The following is a 21,341-nucleotide window of genomic DNA, read 5'->3' as shown; positions in this document are numbered from 1 at the left end:
AATAATAATAAGAAGAAGAAGAAGAAGAAAACAGCTTTTCTACAATACACATATCTATTCACTTTTAAGTCAATGACATTTTTACATATATTGCCAAAACAATGAGCTGCAAAAACTGAAGCACTGGTCAATGATGATGAACACCAAGACTAAAATAAAGCACTGATAGCAATCAGCAGACCTTTACAGATTACACGGATTGTAGTACCAGGAAAGAATCGCGATCGCATTGTACTTTTCACACCTCCTTTACTTGTTTTCTATGTAAGATTTATTTAATATGTTAGTTAACTTTGATAATCACAATTAAGATGCAAATACAAGTCTCTACAATCACAACTCTTTCCCATGGCTTGCCTCCTGTCTCAACAGAGCTTGATACGTAATATGATTTTAACAGTTTTTGTAGTGATTATTGAGAAGCTCCTGACTGAACTACCCCAGGCGATTATCTGTAAACTTCAGGTGTATGGTACTTGTGCTTCTTTATTCTCTTCACTTATATCATTTTATTCATCGTCATCTATACTGTGTTTCCATTGCATATACCTTTTTAGTGAACTTTCCTTATTTTCTGTGAATAATTTATGTATATTTTAAAATTACTGTGACTTTATCTAAGGATGAAGATTTTGAAGCTGCTGACCTTGGATTACCTATTTATTAAATATAATGAAATCATTGCCATTTTGTTTAAAAAAGAGAAAATGTATGAATGTGCAATATTCAAAGATCTCACATTATAGTTCTTTGCCACACAATGGAGAGATGCTTGATTGCTTTCATGTAAGTTTCTGACAAATGTTCATTTGTGCCATACATTTCTGTAACAGCTGTCAATGCAATATTGCAGTAAACTGAAATAAAAATTTGGCTCTGTATGTATTATTAAATCAAAATGTTTTAACTCTGCGTCACACGTACAGTTTCAAAACTGAACTTTTCTGCATGCATTTACGATTTTATATGTGTGTTTTCTTTTCTTGAATGTCCAATAAAATCCTCTGTTCTTATGAGACATACTGATGGCTACATATTTGATCTCGAGTTGTTTCAAAGTTATTTTCTACCCAGCTTTTACGTTTTGTGCTCTACACTAGGAAAACAATGGCTTGGAAATTATGAATTAACTTTGACAGCCACTGTGTGCATTTTCGTTGTAAGTTTTTTTTGTTGAAAAGTGAATATCTATCTATGCACGTTTTTTATAGTTTGGTGATTAATTTTTGCTATTATTGTAGAATTGTTTACTATAATTTGCTGTTAAATTTATCTGACAGCCATTGATGGCAATATTTTTGTAGTATTTAATATTAGATTTTAATATTCATGTATTAGCAATAATTCTTGTTATTATTAACAAATTTATAAATCTGAAATGGCATTAACATTTGTTTGTCTTTTGTTACTTATACTAGTTAGGCATGATACCTTTTCTTTTGTCTTTCTATCCCACCAGAACAATTATTTTGTTATTTTTTCTATAAATAACCTCTTAATTCTCTTCCAATTTTGACTTGATTTTAATTGCAACCACAACACAAAAATTGCGTCTAAAAGGCACCGAATGTAGAAAATGTCTATTTAAAGCATAAATTATAATCAACAAAAATAAATTACACATACACATGTATTAACGATATTGAATGTATGTAAAACAGAAAGAGTCAATAGTCTTTGCAAATGAAAATATTCATCCATTGTTAATGAAATCGTCATTATTTAATTAAGGCATTACCATGACAAAGTTGGCATGCACAAACCACACGTGGGTGACACCAACTTGTATTCAGTCTTGATATCTTATAACAAAGATATTATTGATTTACTTTACTTCCAATGTTTTCTTACACAATTATTTGCCTTCTTTTAACTTTCTCACATTCAGTAAATTACGTTAATTTTTCTTTTCTCATTTTATATAGAGCAGGTAGTGTATCGCAATTAATTTCATGATCACTCAGGTAAGACTGTGACATACTGTACAACGAATCTCTACTGCACATTATTTAAACAAGTTTCACAGTAAAACAAGGATTTGATAATTATGTATTAGTTACTTTTAGCAGACATGATACTAGTAATTGGTAATTGATACATAAATGGGACTTTTAAGCATTGGAACATTTTGGTACCGGTCCATTTTGACCCTGATCCTTGACATGTATACAAATGACCTTTACGAGCATGCTGATATATATATATATATATATATATATATATATATATATATATATATATATATATATAAAATATGTAAAAAATAATAAAAAAATCCACCCCAACATAATACACACAATGCAATCACCGCACAAACACTTGATTATTGGGTAAACTAATGTGTACACTCACCATATAACAGTATGGTGAGTGTACACATTAGTTACCCAATCACAGGGGCTCGTTACAAAGAAAATCAAGGGATGGGGGTTCTAACCTGTAATAATATATTATTATATATTATTACAGGTTAGAACCCCCATCCCTTGATTTTCTTTGTAACGAGCCCCTGTGTACCCAATAATCAAGTGCCTGTGAATCACCGAGTGAAATATTGATCAGCCGATCACATTTATTTTGGGAATCTTATAAAGCAAATGAAGTCCTTATGCAAAGATAGTAATAATAAAACCACAGAGGCTCGTCACAAAGAAACAATATTGTTACAGGTTAGAACCCCCATCCCTTGATTTTCTTTGTAACTAGACCCTGTGATAAAACAGTGTGCTTTCAAAGATAGGAACAAGACATTGACAATTGGAGAACACTTTATACGTAGACATTGGCCTACCTGTCCAACAACAACTTCGCCATTTCAGTGTATGATGCCAGTTCTAACTCTTCCATCAATGTACTCCATCGAACAAACTGGTCCTCAAGACGAATCCTTGATAAGTCCCGTTCGGTTTCTCTGACAGCTTTTCGAAGTTTCTTCTCGGAAAGCGATAAGCGCGGGCGACCTTTACGTGTTGACTCTCTCATGCGTCCTCCATTTTTGTTTATAGTTGATATTTAAATTTGAACCACGTGACTCATAACCCACCCACTGGACGAAGTCAACGTTTCCGTGTTTGTGGTCACGTGGGGTTTCCGTAACAGTTTCGTGACCTACAAGTTTCAATTGAAGCGGGCCCCCACAAAATTCATAGAATTGCAAAAAAATACACTCCAAAAACAAAAAAAAAAGTGGAAAAAGTCTCCCTAACCTAATAAACAACAAACAAATATAATACATAGACTGACCACTTTAACCCCAAACCCAAAATATTACTGGCAAGGTGTATATATATATATATATATATATATATATATATATATATATATATATATATATATATATATATATATATATATATATATGTGTGTGTGTGTGTGTGTGTGTGTGTGTGTGTGTGTGTATACTGGTTCGGGAAGCTTCTTGACCACAAAGACGAGATAAGAAAAAACACAAGCCCAGAAACGATTAATGAGAGACCAAAAAGTTTGTAAAAAATATATAAACTCATTAAAAAGTTCCACAACAAAGCAGAATTATGGCAACTAATAAAAAAAAAACAAATAGAAGAATATTAGCTAACACAGCAACAATAAACCATGCATGATAGAAAATAAAGAAAACAATCTAAACTAGCCCCAAATGTACACAAATAAAAGATCCTGACAAACAAGCTAATATTTATTTATACCTGCACAACGCATGGTGGACAGGTGAACACGTATGCTTAAGAAAAGTTATACCTTTCATCCCCAAATGTCACTTGTGTAAAAATAAAGAGATAGATAGTTAAACACATATAATTTTAGTTTGATTGTTTGTTTGGTTTTTTTTTTTGTTTTTTTTTTTTTTGTTTTTTGTTGTTGTTGTTGTTGTTGTTGTTGTTGTTTTAAAATACTAGAACAAAGCTGATAAGTGAAATAACTAAAAAGAATGGAACTTTCAATCCATCAAATTTATTATACACAGCCCAAATTATTGATAAAAAAAACTGTACATAGAAGTAAGAAACTTCATAAATAAAGCAATAATTGAAAAGAGAGATAAGAAATGGAAAAACGAGATTCCACAATAAAAAAACCTATAACCCTGGAAAGCCGAAAAGACTAGTTTAGAAAACACAAGGGACAAGACACCTTTTTTACAAACACTGGAAAGCTGGAAAGGCTATTTCTTTAAAACACCAGAAAAAAGGAGGTTTCCCATCACGTCCGCATGATGACTGATTTCAGTCCCCCAGCCATTATAGAACCATGCATAAAAGGTGGCCCAGTCACTAAACTTTTAAGAGATGCACATACATTTTACTTCCCAAACAAGGAGACTTACTACACCTGTGAAAACTAGGTTTGCGCGGCTGTAGCCTCCCCCACCCCCTTAGATATGAATAATTTTCTTTGAAGTAAATATTTTATATGAAAGAAATTGGTAAATGTCACAGAATTAGGCAAAGAAATAACTTGGTTTTGCCTGAAAACAATTAGACTATTTCTCGTTGTACATGCGTACAACGTTATATAGGGTGAATGTGTTTTTTCCAGGTAAGCGACTGTATTAACATGTACCTAGCCACAGATTACTTGTGTCGGGTATTATGACTAACGTGAGGTGCACGGGTATTCTACCCCGACTTGTACTCACTCTCCTATGGATTTAAGTAAGACGAATCCCGTAAAACCACACTGGTCATTTTTTGGATCACGTCAAGGAGTATACACTCTCCTTTATTCTCCAGCCATAGGGGTAAGTGTTAAATTTACATTCTATTTATTTGATGGCGAAGCTTATTCGGTTTGTACTGTGTTATCGCGTAATAATGTTTATTACAACGCAGATTTTTAAAAGTAATATCATATATATAGAAATTATGCATAAACTATTATGTCCCATTTGGTTTTATTATAGCTGCGTATGTGAATCTGTAGCTGCGTCTGCGTCTGTGCGTCTGTGTGTCTGTGTTGGCAGCTGTGTCTGTGTTGGAAGCTGTGTCTGTGTTGGAAGCTGTGACTGTGTTGGAAGCTGTTTCTGACTGTGTTTGAAGATGATTCTGACTGTGTTCGTAGCTGACTGTTTGTAGCTGACTGTTATAGTAGCTGACTATTATGGTAGCTGACCGTGTCTGTAGCCGTGAATGTATATGAAAGGTTATAGTGAATATAACTAGAGCGGTCCGAAGCTGTACGAAGCCGTCTAAAGTTTCGTGGAGTCATCTGGAGCTTCCAGAACAACGCTGTCTGTTGTGATAGCATTATTGTGAATCTTAGTCGTGATAAGATTATTGTGAATCTTAGTCATGATAAGCTTGTTTTGAATCTTTAGTTGTGTCAAAGATTGTTTTGAATCTTTAGTTGTGTCAAAGATTGTTTTGAATCTTTAGTTGTGTCAAAGATTGTTTTGAATCTTAAGTTGTTTCAAAGACTAATTTTGAATCTTAATAATTTTGTTCTTGTTGAACAACGTACTGTTTAAGGGGTAAGTGCAGCCCATGAGGGTTCTTGGATCTGCACTTCATTTTATTCAATATTTGTTTTGTTTATTTTCAATTTTATTTTTACATCATATATTTATCATTATTAACTCATTCATAAATTTCCATCTTTCTTACATTGTGTTTGGCTTGTTCATTTCGTCCAAAAACCCACTCGGTTACAATTCTGTGACAGTAAACGTTAGTACTCAGTCAAAGCCATACGTTGGTTACATTACTTGTGCGACAAGGAAGACAGATGGATTCAGCATGCCCGCAAGGGAAGGGGTGAAAGGACCATCGGAACGCATTAGGAGGATGGCTGGGACTTAGAAAACCCCAAGATCGTGTACGAATTTAACGGTTGCTTATTTCATGGATGTCCTGTCTGCTACCCTGATCCTAACACTAAAAATCAGTTTTTACAACGAACCATGGAAGACTTGTACCAGGCCACTTGTCATCGACGTTTGAAGTTAGAACAGCAAGGATACGAAGTGGTGGAAATGTGGGAACACGAGTACGATCACCGTTTGAAAACCGATCCCAAGTTTAAACGCCTCGTGGAAAGTTACCAGTGGGTGGACTCCCTGAACCCGAGGGATAGTTTGTACGGAGGAAGGACCAATTAAGATAAAGGAGAAGAAATGAAATACTTGGACGTGTGTTCACTGCATCACTACGTGTGCAAATATTGTCGCTTTCCTGTAGGGCACCCACAATGGTTAACGGAACACATCGACCTGAAAAACATTCGACAATACGAAGGCTTGATCAAGTGTAAAGTCTTGACTCCCACGGACTTGTACCATTCCGTATTACCTCACCATTGTCAAGGCAAGCTGATGTTTCCCTTGCGCCGTACTTGTGCCGAAACGAATTGTTAAAAGCTCTGGACATGGGATACCAACTGTTAGAAGCGTACGAAATTTGCCACTTTCCCAGGACACAACAATACCACAAGGGTGACCATACTCAGAAAGGCATTTTCGCAGACTACGTGGATGCCTTTTTGAAACTGAAACAAGAAGCCAGTGGCTATCGTTCTGGTGTCACACTCCCGAAGACCAAAATAAATTCAAAGAGAAATACTCGGCAAAAGAAGGCATCACTTTAGATCACATCGAGAAAAATGAAGGCAGGCGATCGTTTGCCAAAGTGATGTTAAATTGCTTGTGGGGTAAAATGGTACAACTACCGTGTTTACCCAAGACGGAGTATTTGAGAGAACCTTCTCGCTACTTTCAGATAATTCACGACAAAACCTATTCATGAAACACGTGGACGTCGTTCGTGAGGGTTTGATCTTAGTCAATTACGAAGAAGATCTGGACTTTGTAGAAGCCGACGAATTCGGAAATTTCATCATTGCGGCTTACGTGACAGCTCATGCTCGCTTAAAATTGTACGAAGCTTTAGAACTGATAGGGGAACGCGTCCTGTACTTTGACACAGACAGTTGCATCTACATCGAGCGCACGGGTCAACATCACCCTTACAAAGGAGGAGACCGTTCAGGAGCCTGGACAGACGAGCACCCCGACGAAAATTTTAAGTGTTGCGAGTGGCGGTCCTAAAATTTACGGCTACGAATACCGGGACAAACAAGAAGTGCATACGGAATGTAAAGTGAAAGGATTGACTGAATTATCGTACAAGTTGAGTGGTGAACTTTGGCGTATTGAAAGAAGCCTTGCAGTCTGGAGAAGATGAAAACTTTAAAGTGACCACCTACCAGCTAAACAAGATTGTACGTTTACCCACTCACCAAATCGTCAGTCGACCCTTGGAAAAAGTGTATCAGATTGTGTACCAGAAGCGAGTGCGACTTCCCAATCACTTCATTTTGCCGTATGGACACGTCTGTATTGGTCTGTATATAAAAAGGGACCATAGGCAAGATCGATAGTTCATTGTGACTACCAAGACCAAGCGAAGAATACGAATCCTTTGAAAGAGACATCGTTCAAGTTTGGGGATTATAAAAAAAGTTTTACCTTCCCATAGTGTGACTAATATTGGATGGATAAGACCCATGCATTGCGACGGAAAATGTCCGGAAGGAAACTGCAAGTGTCCATGCTATTACCATTGTAATTGCGTAACGGAGTTTGCAGACGAGTGTGCCATGACACCCACCATGATGACCATGCAAGAATCCCAATAGGTCGAATTTCATCCCGTCCCCTCTTTGACGGATTCAGCTCTTATCGAGTTTGAAATCAAAGGACAACCTGAAGATTACATCGATCTGAATTGCAGTTACTTGTACTTGAAAGTGAAAGTCATCGAACCGACCAACACTGATTTAGACAATGATGATGTAGTCGCTCCCGTCAACAATGTCATGCATTCCTTGTTCAGTGAAGTGGACTTGTACTTGAATAACAAACTGGTCAGCAGCAGTATGGATACGTACCCTTACCGAGAGTACCTGGAAAATCTCATAACGTACGTTAAAGAAGCCAAGAACACTCATCTGCATGCTTGCGTGGTATGGAAACCTGACAAAGCGACTAAGTTCAACAGCATTACAGTTGCTGCGGATGGTCAAAATACGACGGGATTTGTAGAAGGACGAAGGAAAATTGCTAGAAGCCGTAGTTTAGAACTGATGGATCGCTTACATTTGGACATGTTGTTGCAAGAGCAGTATTTGCTGAACGGTGTGGATGTCCGCCTGAGACTGAACCGTAGCATTGCCGCTTTCCATTTGATGGCTGCTGCTGATGCCACTTACAAAACCAAAATCGAAGAAGCCAGGCTCTACCTGCGTCGTTTGGAAGTGCTGCCTAAAGTGGGAAACGACATCAGTCACACTTTGAGCAGAACGACCGCCAATTATCTAGTACGGCGTGTGGAAGTGAAAACCTTCACTATTCCCGCTGGACAGCGATCCATGATTGAAGATCTGTTCCAAGGGCAGCTACCCAAACGTTTGATTATTTGTATCGTCAAGAATTTAGCTTTCAACGGAGCCTACAATGAAAATCCTTTCCAGTTTCAACATTACAATGTGTCCAAAATTGAAGTCAGTCGCGATGGCAAGACCTTGTGTACCAGACCTTTCGAACCTAAGTTTGGTAACGAGAAGAATCACTTCAAGTCGTACTTGTCCCTGTACGAAGCTACCGGACAGTTAGGAACCAGCACCAGTCACGGCATATCGTACGAGGAATATGCAGGAGGCTACACTTTGTGTGGTTTTGATTTCACTCCTGACCAAGGCAGCGACGAGGGACATTTCCACCCTATAAAATCGGGTCAGATTCGAGTAGAACTTCAGTTTGCACACCCACCTGCAGACCACACGGTAAACGTCATCATGTATGCTGAATTCGACAATACCCTAGAAATCAACAGTTTGAGAGAACTCATTCTAGATTATTAGAAGCCATGGAAGACTGTTATCCCTGTTTACCTAGTGGAGAAACTTTCGACATGAAATTTGAGGAGACTATGGAAGAAGAACCCCAAGACAGACAAAGACAAAGAAGTCATCATGAAGTCGAGATGGCCAGGACAAGAAGCGCAATTAGTCTCCTGTTTTGCCAAACACTTGGCCGAAAATATTACGGAATTGATCAAGGAATATTGTTATGGATGTCAAAACGATCGTCCCAGTCAAATTCAACACGATAAATGTTTGATGTTGAGTCAAGAAGAAAAATTGGACGAATATCTGGACGAAGCTTGGGGTCTCATCTCGAAAGACGTTGTGTTGCATCAGTGGTATAAAGACTTGCGTGAACATTCTTGTCCTTCATTATCAACTCAAGAGATCCGTCGCATAGAAACTATCTTGCACCAGGGGAAGAAGTCGGAGCTAAACGCATTTTCCTTGTCAGACTAATTCCAAGAGAAAGTCAGGATCGAATTGATCACTTATTACCTGTGAAGAAAAAACTACAAACACATGCATACCTGGGAACCTTAATACCTTTTGAACCACAGCTCGTACACTGCTTCATGGACTCATCTCGTATGTGCTAAAGATGAACTCCCTCATCTCAAACCTCAAGACATCAAGCTTATGTGATCAACACGGACGACAGTCATCTCCCAGGAATCCACTGGATAGCCGTCTACGTTCCTCATGAAGGATGTGTGGAATATTTTGATTCGTATGGATTACCCCTTTGGAAGACGACATGATTGACTTTATGAGAAGAAATGCTCAGACACACAATTCAATAATGTGAAATTACAAGACAGATTCCTTGGTGTGTGGACAATATTGTGTGTATTTTCTGCATCATCGCAGTCTGGGCTATTCTTTAGAACATTTAGTGACTTATTTTGATAATCATTCTTCTAGAAACGATGAGAAAGTAGATCGATGGTTTTGTGACTATTATCCTTATCTTTTGTCTTTAGCTAGGAAACGTAGTGTCCATCAATGGCCTAATGACTTCCAACAGTGGAAATCACAATTTCATTCACAACGTTGTCAGCCTTGTTTAAAGTAGAGTGTAAATTGAAAAAAATTGAGATTTGAAAAAAATGTTTGATGTTATATGGTTGAGTTATTGTTAAAAATGTTAGAGTTGTTGGTTAGTGTTAATTGATTTGGAATAAAAAATGTTGTTTTGAAAAAAATGTCTTTGTCTTTTGTTTGGCTATAACAATGTTGATTTGTCTTTATTTTAGCTTGTCTTTAGCTAGGAAACGTAGTGTCCATCAATGGCCTAATGACTTCCAACAGTGGAAATCACAATTCCATTCACAACGTTGTCAGCCCTGTCCAAAATAGTGTTATTTGAGAAAAAATGTGTTATTTGAAAAAATGTTAAATTGAATGGTTAATGTTAAAATAGTATAGTTATTTGTTAGTGTTAAGTGATTTGGAATACAAATGTTGTGTTTTGAAGAAACAACTGCCTTTGTCGTTTGTTTTGCTATGATTCATGCTCTTTGACTTCTCTCTATCCCTCACATCACACTATTTGAACTTTCCGATCGACCCAAGCAAGCCACAGGAAGCAAAGGAGCACGATAGGTATATGAAACTGCTTTACATTTTTCACTGTGCAATTCATTTTGTAAGTTTGTACTTGCTTTTTGTAATTAGCATTGAGTACCTTAAATTTTTGTTTATAGCTTTCCAATTTACAGATTTTGCTTGTATTTTGTATAATTTTGTGGCAAAAAAATAGTAGAGCGCGACCTAGTGAGTGAGGCTCACTGTAATATATAGGTGAGCTCTACTCGCACTAATCTAAGACTCAAACCGACAATACATATGCATAGGAAGAAAAGAAAAAAGAAAAACATCACACAACTAGAATGTATATGGGGGCAAAACTAAGAAATTATTTTGCTGTTAGGGTAGAGAAAGAGACAGGAAAAGAGTTCCTAATAGCGGAACACCCAAAACGTTGTCAAATAATGGACTTCGGCGCAGTGAATGATTGCCCTCGACAGTCGGACAATCTAACCGCACTAAAGTTAAAGGGTATAGAGATTGGGAAAATTGACGACATGCAAAACGCTGGTAGAAACAAACATGTTATCTATCCAATTGAATACGACACTCCAGTACTAGGATTTGAGAATAGAGGTCAAAGGCCTAACGGCTACCATAGCAAATGCCCCATCAGTTGTAAGGGAGGTAAAGCCCAAAGTGAGAGAAATTTTCATCTCCGGGCTCCCTCTAGAAATTCATCCCTATTCACTACTGATATATATTGATTAAGAAGATACAGCACAAATTCAAAATACCAGTCAGGTATGAAAAACTAGCAAGTTTGGGGATTTCAAACAGTGAAAACAGGGGTAAGGATTCTTACGATACCCAAAGAAACCTCACTAAATATACCAACATTCTTTTATGTATTAGGCATGTTCTCAAAACATGGTATCGAGGGTGTGAATTAGAAAGTGCATGCCCTCGATACAAACAAACAGGACACGCACCAAGAGATTGCAAAGCACAATGTGTCCCAGGCATGTACGCTGCAGCAGTTGCTGCATAATTTTAGGACCCACGGAAGCAGAGCTCTTCAAAAGAATAAATTATTCTAACTTTTTTATAGAATATATATAAACATAAACTACATAAATCTCAACAAAAGAAAATATACAATCGAAGTGATGCAGCACCTGATAAAGTGTAGCAAAAATGGAGGGAATAAACTTCCGAATTGCATCTATGAACTGCAATGGGATAAACAAAGAAAAAGCAGAAAAACTGACCAAAGAAACGAACCTTGAAGTGATTTTACTACAGGAAACACATAATGGAATTACGCCGGAAATAAAATACATTCTAGAAGATAAACTAAAAGTGGTTATATGTAACTATTATACAAATAATGATAACAATGGGGCGTAGTAGCAATAATAATAAAAAATAAACAGTGTTTAAGCTGGGAGCAAATGGAGGTAGTAGAAATGTTTAAGTGACGATTGATGCATATAATGATACACAACTGGCACATGATAAACGCATGCTTCCCAGAAAAGACGGGCAATAAACAAGTCTTTATCGAAAATTTATCTAACTACTTAGCAAACTACTCAATGGAAAATTTGATTATGTGGGGGAGATTTTAATTGGATATGCGATGAAGCAGATAGAAAAACTGACCTAACATCAGACGATAAGCTTTTCAGAAATGAAATGTTAAATTTAATCAACAAACATAAATTAAAAGATATATGTATAGGAAACTAAATCTGGTTAGATGTGAATATACATATGAATACAAACAAGAATAAGCAAGCAGACTAGACAGATTGTATGGAACGAATTTCAATCTTTTGAGTTATATAAATGCAAAAATAACTGTTTTCAAATTATCAGATCACAATTTGGTTTATATTGAATTAAAAATTAGGAATAGGTGCAAGTGGGGCCCAGGTCAGTGGAAAATAAATAACAAAATTCTAAATGATTTAGAATTTGTGGATATAATAAAAAATGAAATTGAAAACTTTAAAAATGAAGAAACAATCGACACAATAAAAGATTAGGACGTACTAAAAGAAAAAAATGAAAAGAAAAGCAATCTAATATTCCAATACAAAGGTGAAAAAAAAGAAAGAAAAGGAACAATTAAAGATAACCATAGGGACAACAATAAATGAAGAAGAAAGAAAACAATTTGTAAAGAAAATAAAAGAAATTGAAGAAGAAAAATCTAAAGGATATATAATCAAAGCATGGAAATTTACGGAGATATACAAGAAAGCAACAAATATATATAAAATAGAAGAACTCAGAAAAGGGAGAGACAAAATGCTAGAAAAAAATTAAAGTAGGAGATGTGATATACACAGAAAAAACGACATTTTAAATAACATTTATATATACTATGATGATCTCTATACGACACAATCTATCGATCCTGAGATAATTGATAAATACCTGGAAGAGGTCAAATGTGAGATAATATCATCAAAACACAAAGACCTGTATGATGAGTTCATCTCCGATGAAGATATAACGAAAGCCATAGCTGCACTTACGAAACAGAAATCACCAGGGAAAGACGGACTCACCGTGGATTTCTACCAAATATTTCTCGTGAGTTAACGTATACCCTAAATGCATTGTAAAACAATATTCTTTTAAGTAAAAGGAAACAAATGTCAAAACCGATGCGGGAGGGAATCATAACTATTATTTACAAAGGGAAAGGAGATATAGAGGATATTAAAAAATGGAGACCCATTTCACTGCTGATCACCGACTATAACATTTTAAGCAGAATACTAACTAATAGAGTCAAACCGGGATAGGAAAAATAATAAACGTAAATCAAACCTACGAGGGGAAAGGAAGAGATATACAAAATAACATCCTAAATATTAAGACAACAATTGACTACATAAATGAAACAGGATCGAAGGGTGCCATGGAACTTTTCGATCAAGAAAAAGCTTTTGATCGATTAGAACATAACTATATACAAAAAGTGCTAATAAAATTCGGTTTCGAAACAAATTTCCGAAAATGGACTGAAATCATATACAATGGAATAAACTCAAGTGTACAGGTAAATGGAAAATGCTCGAGAGAATTTGACATACAAAGATCGGGGAAGCAAGGATGCCCACCGTCGATGCTATTATACGTGATAGCAATTGAAATCGTCAGTCACAAAATTCGAAACAACTCACATATACAAGGTATTCAAATTCCATATCTCAAAGAGGAATGTAAAATGCTCCAACACGCCGACGATTGTACCAACTTCATAAGATATGATAAATCTTATAAATACTTACAAGAGGAATTTGAAAATTTCGGTAAAGCATCCGGTTAAAAAATAAATCATGACAAAACCGAAATATTAAAAATAGGAAATTGGCACGGTAACCATCCTGGGCTGCCTCCGCACCTCCTGAGAGATAAAGTGAAAACTCTTGGAGTGTTTTTTGGTAAAAATAACGAACCAGAAAATTATAAGCATCTAATCAGGAAAATTACAGAAAATGTCAACACATGGACACTAACACCGCTATGAATCATGGAGCGTACACAGGTTGCAAAAACATACCTATACTCGAATATAAACTATACCGATAAATTCATTGATATGGAAAACGAAAACCTGAATAAAATTAACAAGGACATAATAAACTACATATGGAACTGTAAAATACACTACATAAATAAAAAACACTATATAGAGCAATAAATAGATGGTGACTGGGGATCCCCAGCCCTCTACTTCTAAAGCCTTCCAATATAATCAATAGTTTCAAAGAAATAGAACCTGAACCCAAAACAGCGTGGGAGGCGTTATATATTTACTGGTTTGGTTTCTCTTTTAGAAATAGACTAGAAATATACCGAAATAATAATCTAAAAAGAAAATTAACAGTCCCAAATAAATTTAGGTATATAAAAAACATTTTACTAAAATAAAGAGACAAAAAATAAGTATGGCTAATGAAGACAAAACTGACTTTCGACTTGATTAGAGAAGATACAACAAAGAAATTAAAGTGCAGGGTAGAAAGGACAAACTGGGGAATCAACTGGACTCAAACTTTGTCAAATTGGGCAAAAATAAGGTCACAAAAAACACAAAGCTTAATCGTGAAATGCTTACACAAAGCCTGGCTTACGGGTGAAGAAGCTATTAAACGTAGCATGATAAATTGTATACTTAAATGTCCGCTATGCAAAATAGCAAATTTTTCCAAACTCCGTGCGATGACTGAATGTGATAAAATAAAAATTAATAGGCAAATGCTAATTATGGAAATAGACAAAAAATATAAATATCAGATAAATAATATTTTATATTTGGATGCAAATTATGACAATAAAACAATTTTACAAATAATAAATTACATAATTACGACAATGTTATCTTGTGGCCAAGTGATAAAAATTTAAAAAATAACGTTTTTTTTTTTTATTTTTATTTTTTCTTTTCTTTTTTTCTTCTTATAACAATAGTAAACTTCAAAGGGAAAATAGGTACAGGGAACGCCTTGTGGGAGAAGCATGACGCACAGACGCCGCAGGGTTAAGTCGCAAGGCCCGACGCGAAGTGGAAAGGCCTGCTGAAAAGCAACTAAAAATCCCACAGGGCGGAAATGGACAAACAAAGCAAGTACAGTGGGACTAAAATATTTATAGAACAACAAAGGGACTTAACTTCAATGTCAAAAACTCTTTCGAAATTTCTGAAATCCCAAATAAGAAAGGAGAGGCGTAGCTCCGCAGATAAGGGAAGCATGTACAAATTTTAAAAAATGCGGCTCCTTACTCGGACTATGCCAACTTCAATATTAAAGTTTAACGAGAAAACGACACACCATGATGACTCATATACGACATTAGCTTTAATTTTTTTTCTCAAAGTTTTGATGCACCGTTTTCTTGGCAAAATTCAAAATTAAAAAAAAATAAAAATAAATATATAAAAAAATAGAAATAAAAAAGAGATCAGAGTAGGGGGATACTAGAGAGGAATTCAGTAAGACAACAAATAGAAAAGGATGTCGCCGCCAATGCGGACTGCAACCCTCGTCTCATCACCAAACTCGAACCAAAACTTCTGGTCTACAAAATACAGATCTCTACACCAAAAATAAATAAATAAAAAGAAAAAGAAAAAAATAATTATAGTACAACTACCGGGGAAATACGTTACACTCCCGTCCTAACGCAAAATCTATAGCAAAACATACAATATAGCAAAACACATTTTTATCTACACAGGACATAGGCGACCTCTGGCAGAGGTCACTGAGAAAAAGAAAAAAGGGGAGAAAGGACTTTTCCGATTAGGAACAAAATCTATGTAAGAGGAACCACCATTTAGATAACACCAGGGAACAAAAATACCCCACTCAAAATCTCTAAATGAACAAATTTTGAACTAAATTCATTTTATAAAAGAAAACAAACTTAACACACCTGCGGGGGAAACAAATACACATTAAAAAAAACACTTTTATAAGTTTTTTCGAAAATGGGGCGGGGGCATCTGTCTGGTGCCCCCCCCCCCCCCAAAAAAAAGTCAAGACTAGCTAAGCTGAACGAAGCCTACGTGAATTTGCATCGTGCCAGACAAAGTCTGATACCGAAGCCTGAAGAGATAGAGAATGTTAGAATATTAAAAGTGACCGAAGACCTGATAGAAGAGCTCTTCAGGGAAGAATTAACAGGGAGAGAGAAGAATGGACAAAGAAGTACTGACTTCAGAAACAGCATAGAGAACAGAGAGAGAGCAGCAACAACAAGAGCAGCAGCAGCAATCTGAACCTGACAAAGGTTTTGTCGACTGTCGTGTCGACACCAAAGAGTTCTTCTCTTTCCGAAGAAGCAGACCTTATCCTGTGAGAAAGCCCGTCGTCAGAGGAGGCCGCAATCTTAGAACCTAAAAAATTGATATAGTTTCAAGTTCACACACAAAAACAGCCATTTTGAGGGCTACCCCATACTCTAGAAAAGAAATAACATTCCATTGCCTATGATAAGTTAGAAAAGCATTTAGAAGTGCGTCTATAAGCACATATATTTGTTATCGTAGTTAGAAAGTACGCGTATAAGCATTTCTTTAAGGGGTTAATGAAACAAATTTAAACTAGTGATGGGTAGTAAAAAAGTGAGTGAGTGTTTCTTTTAGGTCCGCACGTTTTTAGGTAATGATTTAGGTAATATAAGTTTTGGGTCTTAAGGGGTGTTTTCCTTCACGTCCGTGCTTTTCATATAAATACGAAACAGCTCGGCAGTCTGACTACCCTTGTTGACTCGTGAAGAACGAAAATGAGCAGCAGGCTAGCGAGATTTTTAGAACTCCAGAGGCACCTGGAATATGCCAGACACCTACTTAACGAACTGGCAGCGGAGGCTATCGTCGAAGAAGGCAGGATAAAAGAGGAGGAGCAGCAAAAAAGGAAAAAAAGAAGAGGAGGAAAAGAAAATAGGAATCAGGTCTCACCCTATGATGAGACCTGTGTGTGGAGTGAAACCATTGTCACCTCTAGAACCAGTACTTACAGTACCACACCGTGAGCAACAACAGCAACAACAAGCACAAGCAGCAGTACCACAAAGATTAGATCCGCGGTTGTGGCAAAGAAGACAAAGAAGGGAGAGGGAACAAGAAGTGTTCACTATTCCACAAACAAAGGAGTGGGACAGTGAAGCCACTCAATACCCGTCTGATCTTCCAACCACTCAAATTAATTGGGTCCATGATTGGAGTAGACGTTGTATCTGTGCTGCCAGGCCTGGAAGGTGCCACCATTAACCAGGTGCCTCTGGATTTTTTATAAAAAAAAGCACTTTTCAGGGCCAACCAAAATTCTAGAAAAGAGATACTATTCATTTAGCCATTACTAGAATATGGAGTAGTGTGAATATAAACTCTCACTCCTTTTCTGGTATGCTTGTGTGTGTGTTTGTAATTGTGTGTGTGTGCGTAATTGCAAGCGCTCTTGTACGTATATGGGGATAGTAGATTATGGGTTTAATTTTGCTGCTTTGCGTGTGTGAATAGTATAATTTGTTTTTGTTTTTTTGCTGCTTAGCGTGTGTGGATGGTAGATTATGGGGTTTGATATGGCATTTCTGCGTGTGTGTGGATAGTATATTTGGGTTATGTTTTTGCTGTTTGTCGTGTGTGGATAGTATATTTGGGTTTGATTTTGCTGCTTCCCGTGTGTGGGTAGTATATAATGAGGTTTGATTATATGGCTCATCACCTTTGTGAGAATAGTATATAATATGAGATGACAAAAGTAGGGGATGTTTTCCTTCACAGCCGCGCTTTACATGTAAGAACTTACAGCGTTCGGCATTCGCGCCATTCTACGGAATAACTGAAAGTAGAAGATGGCAGCAGCTTCAAACCTGTTCAACAATTTAAGGGAAAGATACTATTGGATGATAGATAGTGAATATGTAGTGGAAAGAATTGAAAGAGAATGGAGCATAAGAAAAAACCTGGACTTTGCTAACAAACTAAAAGTAGCGAGGGAGAAGATAGAGGAGATCATAGAAGAAGAAGTGAAGAAGTTGAGAGGGTTCATTAATCCACCCTATGTCAGAGTTGGAACTTTCAAAGAGGCACATTATAGAAGTAAGGTGTTTTTTGGACGGCATTGTGAATAGGTCAGATTGGCCATTTATCAAAATAAGCCTGGAGAAGCTGAAGAAAGCTGAAGAACTTATAAGAAAAGTGATTGAGGAAGAAGTAAAAAAGATTAAAGACAAGTGGAGTAAAGAAAGAAAGGATAAGGAAAACTTAAAGAAAAAGATGCCTTTGAAAAACTAAATAACAATTTGATCAGGATACAGGAGAAGTTTAGGTCTATGGGTCATCCTGACTGGTTACCAGAGTCAGAAATAAAGAAGAAGAATGGAATTGTGGGAAAGATAAGGGGATGGATGAAGAAGTGGATGAAATAGAAGAAGAAGAAGCAGGAAAAACCAAAGGCCCTTTCCAGGGCCAATCATATTCCTCGAAAAAAACATTAGCTTTCATGTCTAACCCTTTCAACAATTTTTTATAAATGTGGGGTATATGTATAATGTAAGTCTTGTCCGTATTCTCTCTGTACAGCCCCGCTCTTTGCTCAGTCCTGTGACATCACCTGCCCCTAGTTGATACAGTGTTACCAATCTCCCCTACCGTGACGTCAGACACTATCTTTCCCTTGTCGCTATACAGACCGATCCATTTTAAATTTCCCCATGTTAGATTCCAATTGTCGCTATAATGCCGATCCTGTATCTCCCATGTTAAATTCCCATTGTCGCCAAGGGCAAACTTGCTATTTTAACATTAAAGTCCCCTTGTCGCTTAATCGCCCCTATTCACTACTTCCGCCACATATCAACTTTTAAGACTATAAGCGGATATCAAACTAGCTTTCAAGTCCAAAAGAAAATCAGACTGACAACTTATATCAGTCTTGCTTGACCTTGAAAAAGCGTTTGATCTTGTCTGGACCAAAGGATTGATTGCAAAACTCAACCACTTCGGAATTACTGGACGCATGTTTAACTGGATCGAAAACTCACTATCAGGTCGCAGAATAATCACTAGAGTAGAAAACACCACCTCAAAAGAATACCCCACCTCTTGAAAATGGTACCCCACAAGGGAGTGTATTACTTAGTCCTATGCTATTCAACACCACCATTAACGACCTTGACCTCAACCTAGCGACAAAATAGGTTAACATTTCCCAATTCGCTGATGACAGCGGCATCTGGAGGGCAGGAAACCTCGCAAGCATTCAAGTAGTCAAAGAAATCTAGGAAAGCCTAGGTAACCTAGGGAGATGGGCAGATAAATGGGGTTTGAAGATCTCACATGGAGAAAAAAAAACGGTAGCAATAATCTTCTCCCCTAAACGCAATAACCAGATAATTTACCCTAACTTCTATATGCAAAACCAATTAATCAAATATGCTGAAGTAGTAAATTTCCTAGGCATGTTCTTCAATAGTCATCTAACTTGGAAACACCAGATTGAGCAACTAATTCAAAACTGCAATAAAGATATTAATCTCTTAAGAAATCTTAAAGGGACCGCCTGGGGATTCAATCAAGAAACCTTATTACCATCTATAGATCACTTATAAGGTCGAAACTAGAGTATGGATGCCAAGTTTATAACTCAGCGAAACAAATATTACTGAACAAACTGGATACCATCCAAAGGCAAGCATTATATGTTGTTTTTATTTTCCCATATGCCAAAAGGTTAATGTTTGGTAAAACAAATATACATTCTATCTTACTTCAGCTTAGGTTTCACACTCCCGTCAAGAGCAATGTTAAAGTTTCCGAATGACGTCATTAACAGCCATATGTGCGATATGTTGACAGATTTACTGTCGAGGTCATATGCTGTTTGGAAGTTGAAATAAATTTACTGAATCTCAGGATAGTGTTACAAAAAATACATACATAAGCAACGCTTTCTGTCAGTATCTACGCTGATCGTTTTTTCAGAGTATCTTGTTTGTACCTCCCTACCAATTTCAATAACGAAAAGATCTAATGTGATTAAAACTGCATAGAACTAAGTCAATTGAATCATTGATTTATAATTTCTAACCTGACTTGATAAGAATGGCACTAATACTGGATCCCCTGCACCTTCACGCTTTACGGTCTTTCCATACTAACACGGCGCCATACAGCGTACAACATGGGCTAGTTTATTTCCGTCAGACTACATAATGACGTAGTTCATCCTGCTCTGTAACTACCGGGTAATTCCGTAAATTACCATAGCACTGAGTTTGCAATTATATCCCCTTGCACACACGGACATAGAAATTAAACCGCTTGTTAAACCACGTGAAAGGCACATTTGCTATTGTCGTTCTTTTCTTTTGCTTGATTCGACATTGTAAATATCTTAAGCAGGAAACATGTGCTTGTACACCAGTCAACACACCCCTTTGCTGAAAATGGACTTATGCAGGAACTGGAAATGGCTCTCGAGCACGTCCGGTCTGTTATATTGAAAACTTACGTTAAGCATGAAACACGCAGATGATGACTGTGTTAGGGCCACTTTATTCACAGTCAGGTTAGAAATTATAAAGTAATGAATGAATTGACTATGTTCTTCGCACTAATTATCACATTAAAGATTTCCATTATTGAAATGGTTAGGGGTACAAACAAACGGGTTGGTATAGTCAGACTATAGTTACCCATCGTTTAGGTACAATGGGACGAATATCGTCAGCTAGTGACCTAATTGGGAAGCATCTATTGACAATTTGACCTTTGTACTGAAAATGGATAACTCTGCTGTAAATATACAGCGACAGGAGTTCTCTAGTCACAACATACACACTTTCAACGTTATGCATCACATTCTTACGAAAACAAACATCTGTAAAAGTTCGAAAACATACAGGCATGATGCTACCATGAGACGTGGCCTTTTCTTAAGAGGGGAAGTAACCACAAATCTTATAGCCTCATGCACCAATTACAACTAGGGTAACATGGTCATATTACGACCAATAAGATAATTTCGACCATAAACGTACTTCCTACTGTTTACAATAAAGATTGGTAAAATATTTACTGTATTCACTCTTTTTCTCTGTGCACATGCGTATACATACCAAAATGATTTTCCCAGGCGTCGAGGGCATCGCGTGATAAAATGACGTAATCGCCTCGTCTCTCTCTCTCTCTCTCTCTCTCTCTCTTCCGCGCGAGTTCAGAAGTGGCATTTACGAAATTTTAGATCCAATCACTAGTCAGGCATCCGTCATCCGAGGTTTGTATTGCGATTATAAAGATAATCATTATTATAATCATTATGCTATCAAAGCTTTATCCTTATACTTTCTCTAAAACGTGCAAACTGCAACATTTTTTTGACAAATAACAATATTATACAATATTTTATATGGAGGTCGGATTTACC

At 36.7% G+C, this 21,341-nt stretch overlaps 1 protein-coding gene across 1 annotated transcript in view; it reads right to left on the bottom strand.

The window, feature by feature from the left end:
- Positions 1 to 20,217, bottom strand: part of LOC149795957 (uncharacterized) — a 72,912-nt gene extending 52,695 nt beyond the window's left edge. The window contains exon 1 of the mRNA XM_089965883.1: positions 20,004 to 20,217. The gene's annotated coding sequence lies outside the window, so the exon portion shown is untranslated. The remainder of the gene's footprint in view (positions 1 to 20,003) is intronic.
- Between the last annotated feature and the right edge of the window lie 1,124 nt (positions 20,218 to 21,341).

This window comes from Sinohyriopsis cumingii, chromosome 7, assembly GCF_028554795.1.
Source record: "Sinohyriopsis cumingii isolate HCF-2022 chromosome 7, ASM2855479v2, whole genome shotgun sequence".
Taxonomy (NCBI): domain Eukaryota; kingdom Metazoa; phylum Mollusca; class Bivalvia; order Unionida; family Unionidae; genus Sinohyriopsis; species Sinohyriopsis cumingii.
Note: the sequence above shows the minus strand (reverse complement) of the source record. Positions and strands in the feature narration are given on the sequence as shown.